Source organism: Schistocerca piceifrons, chromosome 6 (genome assembly GCF_021461385.2).
Source record: "Schistocerca piceifrons isolate TAMUIC-IGC-003096 chromosome 6, iqSchPice1.1, whole genome shotgun sequence".
Classification (NCBI taxonomy): domain Eukaryota; kingdom Metazoa; phylum Arthropoda; class Insecta; order Orthoptera; family Acrididae; genus Schistocerca; species Schistocerca piceifrons.
The window spans coordinates 481,342,978-481,356,617 of record NC_060143.1 but is presented as its reverse complement, the minus strand read 5'-3'; the positions used below and the strand labels follow the sequence as shown (position 1 = coordinate 481,356,617).

The 13,640-nt window shown below is 43.5% G+C and overlaps 1 protein-coding gene across 1 annotated transcript in view; it reads right to left on the bottom strand.

Moving 5' to 3' along the window:
- The window catches only part of LOC124803392, a 319,564-nt gene that overhangs the window by 95,522 nt on the left and 210,402 nt on the right, over positions 1-13,640 (bottom strand). The window lies entirely within an intron of this gene.

Genomic DNA, 13,640 nt, shown 5'->3' with positions numbered 1-13,640 from the left:
TGCAGTGGACAGCGTGCAGTCACACCACTATCACAGCGAAGTTCCGCGCTAGCGTTGTTTCGCTGCCACTCATGATCAGGATCTCGAGAACTGGAGGCCAGAGAAATTCCCAACGCCAAGCGTCGTCTTCCCACTCCGCTCCCTGCACGCGGTTACCTGCACGGCCGGTGATCCTTCGGCAAGCATCTCTTTACCCCTGCCGGCGTAAAGTTTCAGGGGATAATGCGTTTCCGAACCGGCAGCGGAGGGAGAAAGCGGCGCCGTGACGTCTGCTCGGCGAGTGAGGCCGGGGTCCTTGACCTTTCTCGCCTCGCGGGACCCCTCGACCTCTTCCGCGCCGCCCCTCCGCTGATTCTAGCCGAGTGCCACTCTCTTCGTGCTCCGGACTTTTACCGCCCCCTCTTTCCTTCCTTCCTTTCTTCCTTCCCGCCTTCCTTCGCTCGTTTCTTTGCTCTTCCCGCCCTATCTCCTGGTGCTGGGGCGGGTGTGTTCTAACTCTGCAGCATCTCGCAGCGACGCGTCCGGGGACCCGTACTCACAGCGGGACTGTTTTTCTATACAAACGTCGCAGCGGTGCCATTCCATCTGAACTTGCCACGACACCCATGACCTATCTCCTCAGCCGTCGCAGTTTTACTAGCACACCCATACTTCTAATTTATTTATTTGCCGTCTGTTTTAACCATGGTTCCTGTGTCACAAAATGTCATTCCTGGAAGAAGAAAAAAGCTCTCAAACAGTCAACAATGCTTCGGGATAGAACAATCGTGTGAGGCATAACTAGCTTCAATTACACACCGTATCTCGCAACTAGTAGTTCGATGTACACTACTGGCCACTAAAATTGCTACACCAAGAAGAAATGCAGATGATATACGGGTATTCATTGGACAAATATATTATACTAGAACTGACATGTGACTACATTTTCATGCAATATGGGTGCATAGATCCTGAGAAATCCGTACCCAGAATAACCACCTCTGGCCGAAATAACGGCCTTGATACGCCTCGGAGCTTGGATGGCGTTTACAGGTACAGCTGCCCCTGCAGCTTCAACACGATACCACAGTTCATCAAGTGACTGGCGTATTGTGACGGGCCAGTTGCTCTGCCACCATTGACCAGACGTTCTCAATTGGTGAGAGATGTGGAGAATGTGCTGGCCAGGGCAGCAGTCGAACATTCTCTGTATCCAGAGAGGCCCGTACAGGACCTGCAACATACGGTCGTGCATTATCCTGCTGAAATGTAGGGTTTCGCAGGGATCGAATGAAGGGTAGAGCCACGGGGCGTAACACATATGAAATGTAACGTCCGCTATTCAAAGTGCCGTCAATGCGAACAAGAGGCGACCGAGACGTGTAACCAATGGCACCCCATACCATCACGGCGGGTGATACGCCTGCATGGCGATGACGAATATACGCTTCCAATGTGCATTCACCGCGATGTCGCCAAACACGGATGCGACCATAATGATGCTATGAACAGAACCTGGAATCATCCTAAAAAATGACGTTTTGCCATTCGTGCACCCAGGTTCGTCGTTGAGTACACCATAGCAGGCGCTCCTGTCTGTGATGCAGCTTCAAGGGCAACCACAGCCACGGTCTCCGAGCTGACATTCCATGCTGCTGCAAACGTTGTCGAACTGTTCGTGCAGATGGTTGTTGTCTTGCGAACGTCCCCATCTGTTGACTCAGGGATCGACATGTGGCTGCACGATCCGTTACAGCCATGCGGATAAGATGCCTCTCATCTCGACTGCTAGTGATACGAGGCCGTTGGCGTCCAGTACGGCGTTCCGTATTATCCTTCTGAACCCACCGATTCCATATTCTGCTAACAGTCATTAGATCTCGACCAACGCGAGCAGCATTGTCGCGATACGATAAACCGCAATCGTGATAGGCTACAATATGATCTTTATCAAATTCGGAAACATGATGGTACGCATTTTTCCTCCTTACACGAGGCATCACAACAACGTTTCACCAGGCAACGCCGGTCAACTGCTGTTTGTGTATGAGAAATCGGTTGGAAACTTTCCTCATGCCAGCACGTTGTAGCTGTCGCCACCGTCGCCAACCTTGTGTGAATGCTCTGAAAAGCTAATCATTTGCGTATCACAGCATCTTCTTGCTGTCGGTTAAATTTCGCGTCTGTAGCACGTCATCTTCGCGGTGTAGCAATTTTAATGGCCAGTAGTGTAGTAGTTCGAAGCACTCAAGTAGAGTTCATTTGCAGCTTTTCGCAGGGCTTCTACACTGTATTACTCCGCAAGGCCAACAAATTACCAGGTGACGGTGGCAACACCGTCAGATTTACGCCAGAGAAACTGGGAGGAGAGGTACAGGGATTGGTCAAAATTACGGAACACCAAAAACACAACATGGATAATACTGTATAGAAGAGCACTGGCGTAAAACAGCTTCTTGTCGTCTCGGAATGGGTAAATACAGGTCCTGTACGGTTTTCAAGGGAATTATGTACCATCATTCCTGAAAAATAGTGGCAGGTTCAGGAAACGTTGGTGGAGGTGGATAGCTATCAAACACTCTTCTCTCCAAAGTAGACCACAAAGGCCCAATAATATCGAGATCTGTGATTGGATGTCCAGGGTAGATTCGATAATTCATCTTCGTGTTGGCAAAACCAGTTCTGAACGTCGAGAACTGTGTGTTGTTCTGGAGAATAGCATCACTATTGGGGAACAAATGTTGCATCACGAGATGGTATAATCAGCCAAAATGGTCACAAAATCCTTGAACTGAAACATTTCTGGACAGTCAACACGGTCACATAATCATCGAATTGATACATTTCTAGACGATGTTCCAAGTCACGAAGTTTTGTTAAACTTAAGCTTCAAAATTTTAAACCAAGTTTCAGAAAAGATCTTAGAAACGTGTCGGCTTCTGAAAGTAGCGGAAAATGGGGATGAATGGTATAAACCAGTAGTAGGGCGAGTAACAGTAAAAAGTTGCCTTTATTAGATTCCTCATTGTGTTACCCCTAACTGTATTACGTCCATTACTTTACAGATTGTTACGAGTTACTCTGCTTATCAAGTGATCTAGAGCGCCTTCTTCCTAGCATATCGAACCTTCATGATTCTCAGAAGAATATCCACGATTCCGAATCAGATCTATCTGGCTGGAATGTTGCCTTTCGGCAGTCCTTTTTTTTCGCCGATTTTGTGCGATTTTTCTTTCGAGCATACAGCGTACAAATCTCATATCTCTTCCTCATATCGTCCATACTAACTTCCTCTGGACGATAAACGGTTCAAAATCCAAAGTGGACTACTATAAAATAATGTCCTAAAATTCATTGTACAGCGCGCTATCGGTGAGACACAGTCGCAGCTAAAGAAATTCGCCGCCTGCGGCATCTTGTCTGTTGAGCATCCGCCGCAGTCTTGGATCTGGGGATAAATTACGAAAAATCCGGCGACATACGCCACACGCGAAGGGACCCGCTCTCCGGGCAGATCTGAGAGACTACATCCGACGGGCGGTGTTCGCACGTTAAAGGTAAATGAAGGGTCTGAGATCGGCAGGTCGGATGCGTCAAAAATATCCGCTGAACTGGGCCGCCGTTGTGGCTCGTCGCAGAAATATTTTCGTGTGTAATCAGCTAAAGTGTCACGATCCAAAAAGCACGTCTCCGCATACGTTCGACGTCTTCTGTCATACCTACTTAATAACGACTGCAAACTCTTGAGAAATAGTCTACAGTTTATCGAAAGAGCATCCTGTTTGCGATTTCCTATATGATTTCCGTTACCGCTCGTTGCACTTTCCCAAAACCCTTCCAACAAATCTAAATATTCCATTATGTTTCCTAATCCCGCTTGTTCGCCCCAGAACATATAGGTTCTTAGTATTGCCCCTAATTATTTAGATTCCACGGACTCCAGATGTTCGTCATTAATCTTCTAATGGAATACTATTGAATTCCTCGTCTGTAATAGGCTGTGTCTTCCATTTATTTACATTTAGAGATAAGTGCCGTTCCTTACAGCAAGTGGAAATTTTTCCAAGTATTCCTCCATTTCCTTATCATCGTCGAATGACAAAACTTGCCCGTAGACATTAACGTCCTTACAGCTGACCCTCCGTGATATATTGTTTATGTGTACTGACAACACCAGTGGTCCTCTTACGTGCGCTTCTTTGGGACACACTCAAGTTGACTTTCAATCTTTTCAACATTCGACATGCAATGTAAGATACTGGCTTTTTCTGTCAGATTTGGTTCCATGGGGAAGCAGTTGTGTCCAGCGACTGTATTCATTTCTCGTATTAAAGGGTACAGCAATCAGTCTCAAATGATGTTTACTGCATATCTAAATTTCGGTCAGTGTGTGGCCATATTCAGTGCAGTAAAAGTCAAACATCAAAACCACTTGAATATGAACACAATCTCAACTGGACTGTTGATGTCTTGAGGTGCGAACTACGTATGCAACAAACAATATTTGCGATTGATTGCTGTAACTTTTTATTAATGATACTAGATTCTACTAGTATAAACTTCTTCGAGCCAGTCATGTCTGTCTGTCAACACACTCAGTACGATCGCATCCTCGTCATCAAGCGATATATGGTATTACTCAGAAAGGCGAACTGGTTACCCGTCTGCAGCAGAAAGTAACATAGTCATGTGACAGTACAGTCACGTTCCAATTCAAAGCAACGTGCGCTGTCACTTCGCAGCACGAGAGCGAAAAGTGGCCGCGAAAAGTGATCACAAAAACCGATAGTGGAAAATACCGAGGCAACTTGCTGTTTAAGTTTTTAAATTTACTGACAACGGGAAAGATGTGACTAGTGCTGACAGAGAAGACGCCGTAAGGTGCAAGTAAATGTCGACGAGCAAAAGTTAAGTAAGTCAGTAGTGTGCAAAGGAAGAAGGGATGCGAAGGGCCGAAACAGAATACGCAAAACGCACACATCACATATTTCATTTATGACACAGAAAATATGTTATTAGACAGTAATTTCTGTGATACTATGAACAACAGAAGGAGATATCGTATTTGCAAAACCTGCACAGCTTTTGTCACACAAACCTGGGGTTCCAGGCTACCAAGGATATTCTGACAAAAACTAGTTTATTTACGCCAGTGGTTCCAAATCTTTCTGAGACAATTATCCCTGAGTACAACCAAGTATTAGCTGGTATTTCTCCTCCTCCCCCCCCCCCCCCTCCAGCCATAATGAACATTAGCATGTGACTGAACTTAAAAATGAAAAACAGTTTTGTCTGAACGCTTTTACCTTTAAAATGACGAAAGATAAATGATATTTAGTTTTTTTGGATGTTTTACTAAACCACGATCTAATGAGTCATTTAGACAACAGGTACTGCTGGTTTATAGAATGATAAAACTATTTCCAGCGTGTCACTAGTGCTACTTACAACTACTTCTCGGAAAAGACCGTCAAGTTTCCACATTGAGGATACGTACTTGTTACAGAACATGCTTCCTCTGCATCACACCTGTCCATAGTTATACGTGCTCCAGCTACACCCTGCACCTCCATTTAAAACCAACAAAGTTAAAACGTGTGCACTATACTAAGTCTGTACATTACTTGACTACCGGAGTCCTTACTTCGGAGGAAGCAAAAATTGGAAGACTTTAGGCTGTCAGTGCTTTGTATCTCACCACTTCCATTAATAATAAAAATATTGTGTAGGTCCCACAGCAGTGCGGTAACCATCACATAGTTACTGTTGTGCTGTCAATTAGTGCACTTATTTTTTGCAAAGTGAACAATGAAGCAATTTATGATCCGTTATGGGAACTACCTGCACCTCGGAAACGGCATTTTCATTAAATATTTAAGCACATGTGTTGTATAATGTCTCAATTTTAATCTCATAGAAGCATGGTATGAAGTGCAAAGTCTGTGTATAGTGAGGAGAGTATGTGATTGTGGTATCACATATTGATACCACCACAGAGGCATCATAGTTGGCAATGGAACAGCAAGTTACCCATTTGAGGCGCATAGCAATCACATGGGATCTGGCGGACCCAATGGTGCGTGCCGGATGAGCCACGCCTCCAGCGGCTCCGTACCACGAGTCCTCTCTGCCGCCATGATGCAGGACAGCCAGAGGCAGTGGTACAGCCCACTCTCACTTGGAGCCTCATCTCTATGGCATCATCGTCTGTGCTTAGTACAGCAAACCTCAACCTCCTTGCTCTTATATGAGCTGAACACTAACTCTTGCTGCATTATTTGTAATGAATCTTCGTACACTTGGAGAAACACAATTTAACTAAATCTTCTGTTTGTTGTATCAACTTCTTCGTTAATCATTTTTGTTCCTGTCCAACTTTCCTATGATAACAGCTGCTGCACCAATCTGTACCCCACCTCTGCTTACCATTGTGAATGAAGTCGTACGAAATACGGGTCAAATGGCTCTAAGCACTATAGGACTCAACATCTGAGGTCATCAGTCCCCTAGACTTAGAACTACTTAAACCTAACTAACCTAAGGACATCACACACATCCATGCCCGAGGCAGGATTCGAACCAGCGACCGTAGCAACAGCGCAGTTCTGGACTGAAGCGCCTAGAACTGCTCGGCTACAGCGGACGGCGTACAAAATAGTGATGAAGAAGATGATCATAGTTTCGTTTCACACCACATTGTGTCATGTAGTAATTCTAGTATTTAAGAAATATAGAAATTGGTAAATTGTGTAATCAGTATTACAGTCTTACGAAAAGTAATAATAATAATGATCTTTTGAAAATAATTTAGATCTATGGCCTAAACACTATTGAACCCTTTTGGTTTTTTTTTTTTTTTTTTTTACCTCTCAGAGAATTTCATTTTCCTCCTTGGCCGGTAATTACAGGCAGGTTCGAAACCACTGCTTTAGATGAACCATGGATTCGTACATGCTGTAAATAAATTATCGAAGGTGACAGTGCGCGAGGAGTAGTGCCACGCAAAGTTTCATTTTGTTGCGATTGCCGCTTCCCGTTTCGTGTTCACCTTTCCTCCGTAACTGTAACAGGAAAATTTCGCCCTATCTCATAGAAACGCACAGAAAAGAGACAAGCAAAGCGAAACTTTCGATACCAATTAAGGAGCACAAACGTTTCTCTATAGTTCCATTCACTAAAGTTTCCAAGTAACTGGCTCAGTTCCTACTGCCGCCGTACCATCAAAGCCTAAATCATTGTAAGTAGGCTGTTTAAGGTTTTATGTTGGTAACGCCACGTAGCGCTCTGTATGAAAATCTCTGACTGCGCTGTGCGCAGTCTGTGGCTGGTTAGACTCATCGTTGGAATATTCGCCAGCGTTGCGTGGCGCAGTTGGATGTGAGCCGCCAGTAGTGGTGGATGTGGGGAGAGAAATGCCAGTTCTGAGAGGGTACTATGAGCGGACGATCTGGACGTGTGTCCGTCAGAAAAAGGAAATTTGTAAGACTGGATGTCATGAACTGATATAACTTTTGAACACTATTAAGGTAAATACATTGTTTGTTCTGTATCAAAATCGTTCATTTGCTAACTATGCCTATCAGTAGCTAGTGCCTTCAGTAGTTAGAATCTTTTATTTAGCTGGCAGTATTGGCGCTCGCTTTATTGCAGTAGTTCGAGTAACAAAGATTCTTGTGAGGTAAGTGATTCATGAAAGGTATATGTTATTGTTAGTCAGGGCCATTCTTTTGTAGGGATTATTGAAAGTCAGACTGCATTACGCTAAAAATATTGTGTGTCAGTTTAGTGATGATAAGAATAAGTAAAGAGAGAACTGTCTGAAGTTCAGTTTTGCTCAGCTGTTTGAAAATCAAATAACGTAAGAGTTCTTCCAGCACTGTCATTCTTTACATACAAAGGGGAAGTTTCATCATATAGAACTGTTCTGCAATGTTGCAAAAAATAAAATCTGTGGTCGTAATACTTCAAGCATTTCAATCTCTAGCCCGACAAAATAATGCCTGATGCTTTCACTGCTAATAAAAATACGTCGTATGCCACCTAGCCTGGATAAAGGCTTTCGACGTAACACTACTTCGGCTACATACGCTTCAATTTCGCTGTTTTTTTACATTCAAGATGGTTTTCAGTTGGACCCACAAGGTTGAATGCACCTGATTGTAGAACTTTCCACCAGCGAAGAAATTCAGGTGGTCACAGGGTTGTGATCCGGGACCTCGACGACAGAAACTAAAATTATTTAGCACTAGAAGCTTTTAGTGTTGTGGCATTAAAATACTTGAAATTACGTGTCTCACAATAAGTGTATGGCGGCTATTGGAGTAGAGATATTTTGAAGAACGAATCGCCGTAGATACGAACGAAGATTCGGTATTATCATCCGCGTCTGAAACAACAGACGAAGTATCAACAGAGACAGCAGTGAAAAATATCAACATCATCCGAGAAGGTGGTTCTACAGATACTACCAGCAAAGTATCGTAGCACCCAATATACACAGGTTGTCTCTCATAAGAGTCGTCAATCACGTTTTCAATGGTGTTTCGACAGATGTTTGCAATTTCGTTTTTGCACTGCGTAGCTGGAATCGCTCCAAACAAATACTGCTCGCCCCGTCTCTCATGCGACCCCCAGTGTCAACAGAAAGCGTCGGTGTGTTTCCCATTACAAATTAAACTTTTTAAATCGGACTTTTACGATCCCATTCGATAGAGCGCTCCCACATTAATCTAGTGCGATATTCGTTTTATCCATATGTATTAACAGGGACAGTAAAAACCAAAGAACAAATAGCAGTCCGCCAGGGACGCAGTAGCTCTTGCTTGCTTGTCGGTAGCAGTCGACGTGGGCCAAGGCAGTGCTGCTGCAGTACTGGTTATTATTCGTGTCTTAGTGTCCCTGTTAATATACACAGACGAAAAGAATGTTGCAGTAGACTAATCTGGAACTCCTCCATCTACTGAGCACGTAAAATTCAGCATCAAAAATGGTTTTGTTTGTAACGTGAAAGAAACCGACGCTTCCCGTCGACAATGGGCGTCGCATGAAAGTTAGACGAGCAATGTCTTTTTCGGCTGACTGCAGCTACACAACGCGCAGGAGAAATTGCAAATACGAGGGGCGCTTGAAAAGTCCGTGCAAAAATAAAAAACTACTTACGTGTTTGGGGTAAACCTTTTTCTATTTTTCGACATAGTCTGCTTTTAGACTTATACACTTCGTCCAACGTTCTTCCAATTTCTTGATGAATTCCGAATAATAGGAACTGTCCAAGTCTGCAAAATAGCTATTAGTTGTTGCAATCACCTCCTCGTTTGAATAAAATCTTTGTGCCGCCAGCCATTTCTTCAAATTGGATAACAAATAGTAGTCCGAGGGGGCCAAGTCTGGAGAATAGGGGGGATGTGAAACGAGTTGGAATCCTATTTCCATTAATTTTGCGACCACAGCTGCTGAGGTGTGTGATGTTGCATTTCGTGATGGAAAAGGACTTTTTTGCGGTCCAATCGCTGGTGTTTTTCTTGCAACTCGGTTTTCAAACGGTCCAATAACGATAAATAATATTCACCTGTAATAGTTTTACCCTTTTCCAGATAGTCTATGAGGATTACCCTTGCGAATCCCGAAAGACAGTCACCATAACCTTTTCGGCCGAAGGAATGGTCTTCGCCTTTTTTGGTGGAGATTCTCCCGTGGCAACCCATTGTTTAGATTGTTGTTTGGTCTCAGGAGTACAGCAAGGTACCCATGTTTCATCCACAGTGACGAATCGATGCTTAAAGACCTGCGGATTCTTCCTGAACAGCTGCAAACCATCCTTGCAACACTTCACACGATTCCGTTTTTGGTCAAGCGTGAGCAATCGCGGAACCCATCTAGCGGATAGCTTTCTCATGTCCAAATGTTTATGCAAAATATTATTTACCCGTTCATTCGAGATGCCCACAGCAATAGCAATCTCACGCACCTTAACTCTTGTGTCATCCATTACCATATCATGGATTTTATCAATGATTTCTGGAGTCGTAACCTCCACAGGGCGTCCAGAACGTTCAGCATCACTTGTGATCATATGGCCACTCCGAAATATTTGAAACCACTTACAAACTGTTCTAATCGAAGGTACAGAGTCACCGTAATGTTTATCAAGCTTCTCTTTACTCTCCTGAGGCATTTTGCCTTTCATAAAGTAATGTTTAATCACCACACTAAATTCTTTTTCGTCCATTTTTTGACAGTCACTCGACTTCCTTGATTCAAACACAAAGAAATAGACCAATATGACTGAAACTTGGTGTGTGTTCTTTCCGAAGATGCTACTAACTAAATATGACCTCGATATGAAACTGCAGTGCCATCTCTCGGACTTTGCACGGACTTTCATACGCCCCTCACCTGAAACGCCAGAGATAATGCGCCTAACGACTCTTAGGAGGGACACCCTGTATATTTATTTTGTCTTTCAACCATTATGCTAAATACCCCATCATTTTTTATTTTTTTTTTGGTGCATCTGTGACAGAAATATTTCATTCGCGATATTTCGGCTGTTAGCCTTACGATCTTAACCTACAATATGAATTGGTGAGTGTACAAGAGTGCCTACTTATTCGCAGATATGCTAAAACAACGTGATGCGAAGCTGTGCTGTGGAGTATTGCTCTTGCGTCACTGATGATACAATCACCACACAGCGCAAGTCATAGTAATAAATATGCGTCTAACAAAAGATAAAGGTAATGGTGCAAGCGCAGTGATTACCGGGTAGGTGGTTATTTATGGCAGTAGACGGCAGATATTGGAATGTCATGGAGGGAGGAATCGGAATAAAAATTCCATTGAAAGTCCAGACGTGAAAGAAGTTGTTTCCAACAACTGTCGAGATGGAAGCCCTTTTCTCGGTTGAGCAGATTTTCTGTCTGTCGTATTCCCACAGCTTCCTTGACCACCGAATCCCAATACGATGAGGCTCGGGCCGGAATTTTGACCTTTCTGTGATCCCTGCGTTGGTCAATGGAAATACAATGTTCAGTCACCGCAGATTTGTTGGGCTGCAGAAGGCTGGAGATTCCGATGTACTGTTCTTGAGCGTACGTGATATTTATCGTAGATGGCTTGGTTCAAATGGCTCTGAGCACTATGGGACTCAACTGCTGCGGTCATCAGTCCCCTAGAACTTAGAACTACTTAAACCTAACTAACCTAAGGACATCACACACATCCATGCCCGAGGCAGGATTCGAACCTGCGACCGTAGCAGTGGCACGGTTCCGGACTGCGCGCCTAGAACCGCGAGACCACCGCGGCCGGCTTTATCGTAGATACCTTATACCAAAGTGACAACGAATTTCATTCATACCTGGATTTCATAGAAGCAGGTCATCTTCCACAAACCAAGACGTGTTGTGTCTTGATCGGTGGACGGAAGATATCCATTTTATGCTTCCTAATTCTTGCAGTTTTGGAAGAAACATTTCCCACGAAAAGTATCGCTGCCCCGGATGCGGGTCCGAAATATCTGCATCTACATGGATACTGTACAATGCCTGGCAGAAGGTTCATCGAACCACCTCCACAATAATTCTCTGTTATTCCAATCTCGAACAGTGCGCGGAAAAAACAAACTCCTATATATTTCAAAATCTTGTAGATGGCTGCACATTTAGAGACCGTGAATAGTTACAATTGAAAGAAAATCAGCCCTCGGTCACTATTTTTAACAAATTAACCTGCTAGCAGTGTCGAAACCAGGTTAATTTGTTAAAAATAGTGACCGAGGGCTGATTTTCTTTCAATTGTCCTATATATTTCCATGCACGCTCTGATTTCCCTTATATTATTGTGATGATCGCTTATCACTGTGTAGGTCGGCGTCAACAAAATATTTTCGCATTTGGGGGCGAAGGTGATTGAAATCACGCACGAAGATTCCGCCGCAACGAAAAACGCCTTTGTTTTAATGATGTTTACCCGAAATCCTTTTCATGTCCGTGATACTCTGTCCCCTATTCCGGGATAATACGAGAAGTGCTGCTCTTCTTTGAACTTTCTCGATGTACTCCATTGATCCCATCTGGTAAGGATCCCAGATCGCGTAGCAGTACTCCAAAAGAGGACGGACAAGTGTAGTGTAGGCAGTCTCTTTAGTAGATCTGTTGCATCTTCTAGGTGTTTTGCCAGTGAAACGCAGTCTTTGGTTCGCCTTCCTCACAACATGCTTTGTGTGTTCTCTCCAATTAAACTTGTTAGTAATTGTAATTCCTAGGTACGTAGTTGAATTTTCGGATATCACTGATTTATCGTGTAGCCCAAATTTAACGAGTTCCTTGTAGCACTCATGTGGATGACCTCACACTATACAGTAATTAGGGTCAATTGCCAATTTTCTCACCATACAGATATCTTTACTAAATCGTTTTGCAATTTGTTTTGATCTTCTTACGACTTTGCAAGACGATAAATGACAGCATCATCTCCAAACAACTTAAGACGGCTGGTCAAATTGTCTCCTAAATCGTTTACGTAGATAAAGAACAGCATAGGGCCATTAACACCACGTTGGGGAACGCTAGAAACCACTTTCGTTTTCCTAGATGACTTTCCGTCATTTACTACGAACTGTGACCTCTCTGACAGGAATTCAGGAATCCAATCACAGGACTGAGACGGTATTCCATAATCATGCAATTTCACTACAAGCTGCATGTGTGGTAGTGTCAAAAGCCTTCGCGAAATATAAAAATACGAAATCGATCTGAAATTCGTTGTCAATAGCACTCAACGCTTCGTGCCAGTAAAGAGCGCGTTGTCTTTCACAAGAACGCTGTTTTCAAAAACCATGTTGACTGTGTGTTTTAAACCGATCCCTTCGAGGTCATTCGGAATATATGTTCCAAAATCCTACTGCATATAGACGTTAATGATACGGGCCTGTAACTTAGTAGATTACTCTGTAAGTAGGCTGTTTAGGTTTTCTTATTGGTAACGCCACGTAGTGCTCTGTATGAAAAGCACTGGCTGTGCTGTGTGCAGTCTGTAGTTAGTTTGCATTGTTGTCTGCCATTGTAGTATTGGGCAGCTGGATGTTAACAGCGCGTAGCGTTGCGCAGTTGGAGGTGAGCCGCCAGCAGTGGTGGATGTGGGGAGAGAGATGGCGGAGTTCTGAAATTTGTAACACTGGTTGTCATGAACTGCTGTATATATTATGACCTTTCAACACTATTAAGGTAAATACATTGTTTGTTCTCTATTAAAATATTTCATTTGCTAACTATGCCTATCAGTAGTTAGTGCCTTCAGTAGTTTGAATCTTTTATTTAAGTGGCAGTAGTGGCGCTGGCTTTATTGCAGTAGCTCGAGTAACCAAGATTTTTGTGAGGTAAGTGATTTGTGAAACGTATAGGTTAATGTTAGTCAGGACCATTCTTTTGTATGGATTTTTGAAAGTCAGATTGCGTTGCGCTAAAAATATTGTGTGTCAGTTTAAGCACAGTCAGGTATAATTTTTCTAAGGGGACGTTTCAACTCCTACTACCACTCTTGAATACTGGTGTGACCTGTGCAACTTTCCAGTCTTTAGGTACGGATCGTTCGTCTAGCGACCGGTTGTATTTGATTGTTCAGTATGGAGCTATTGCGTGAGCACATTGTGAAAGAAA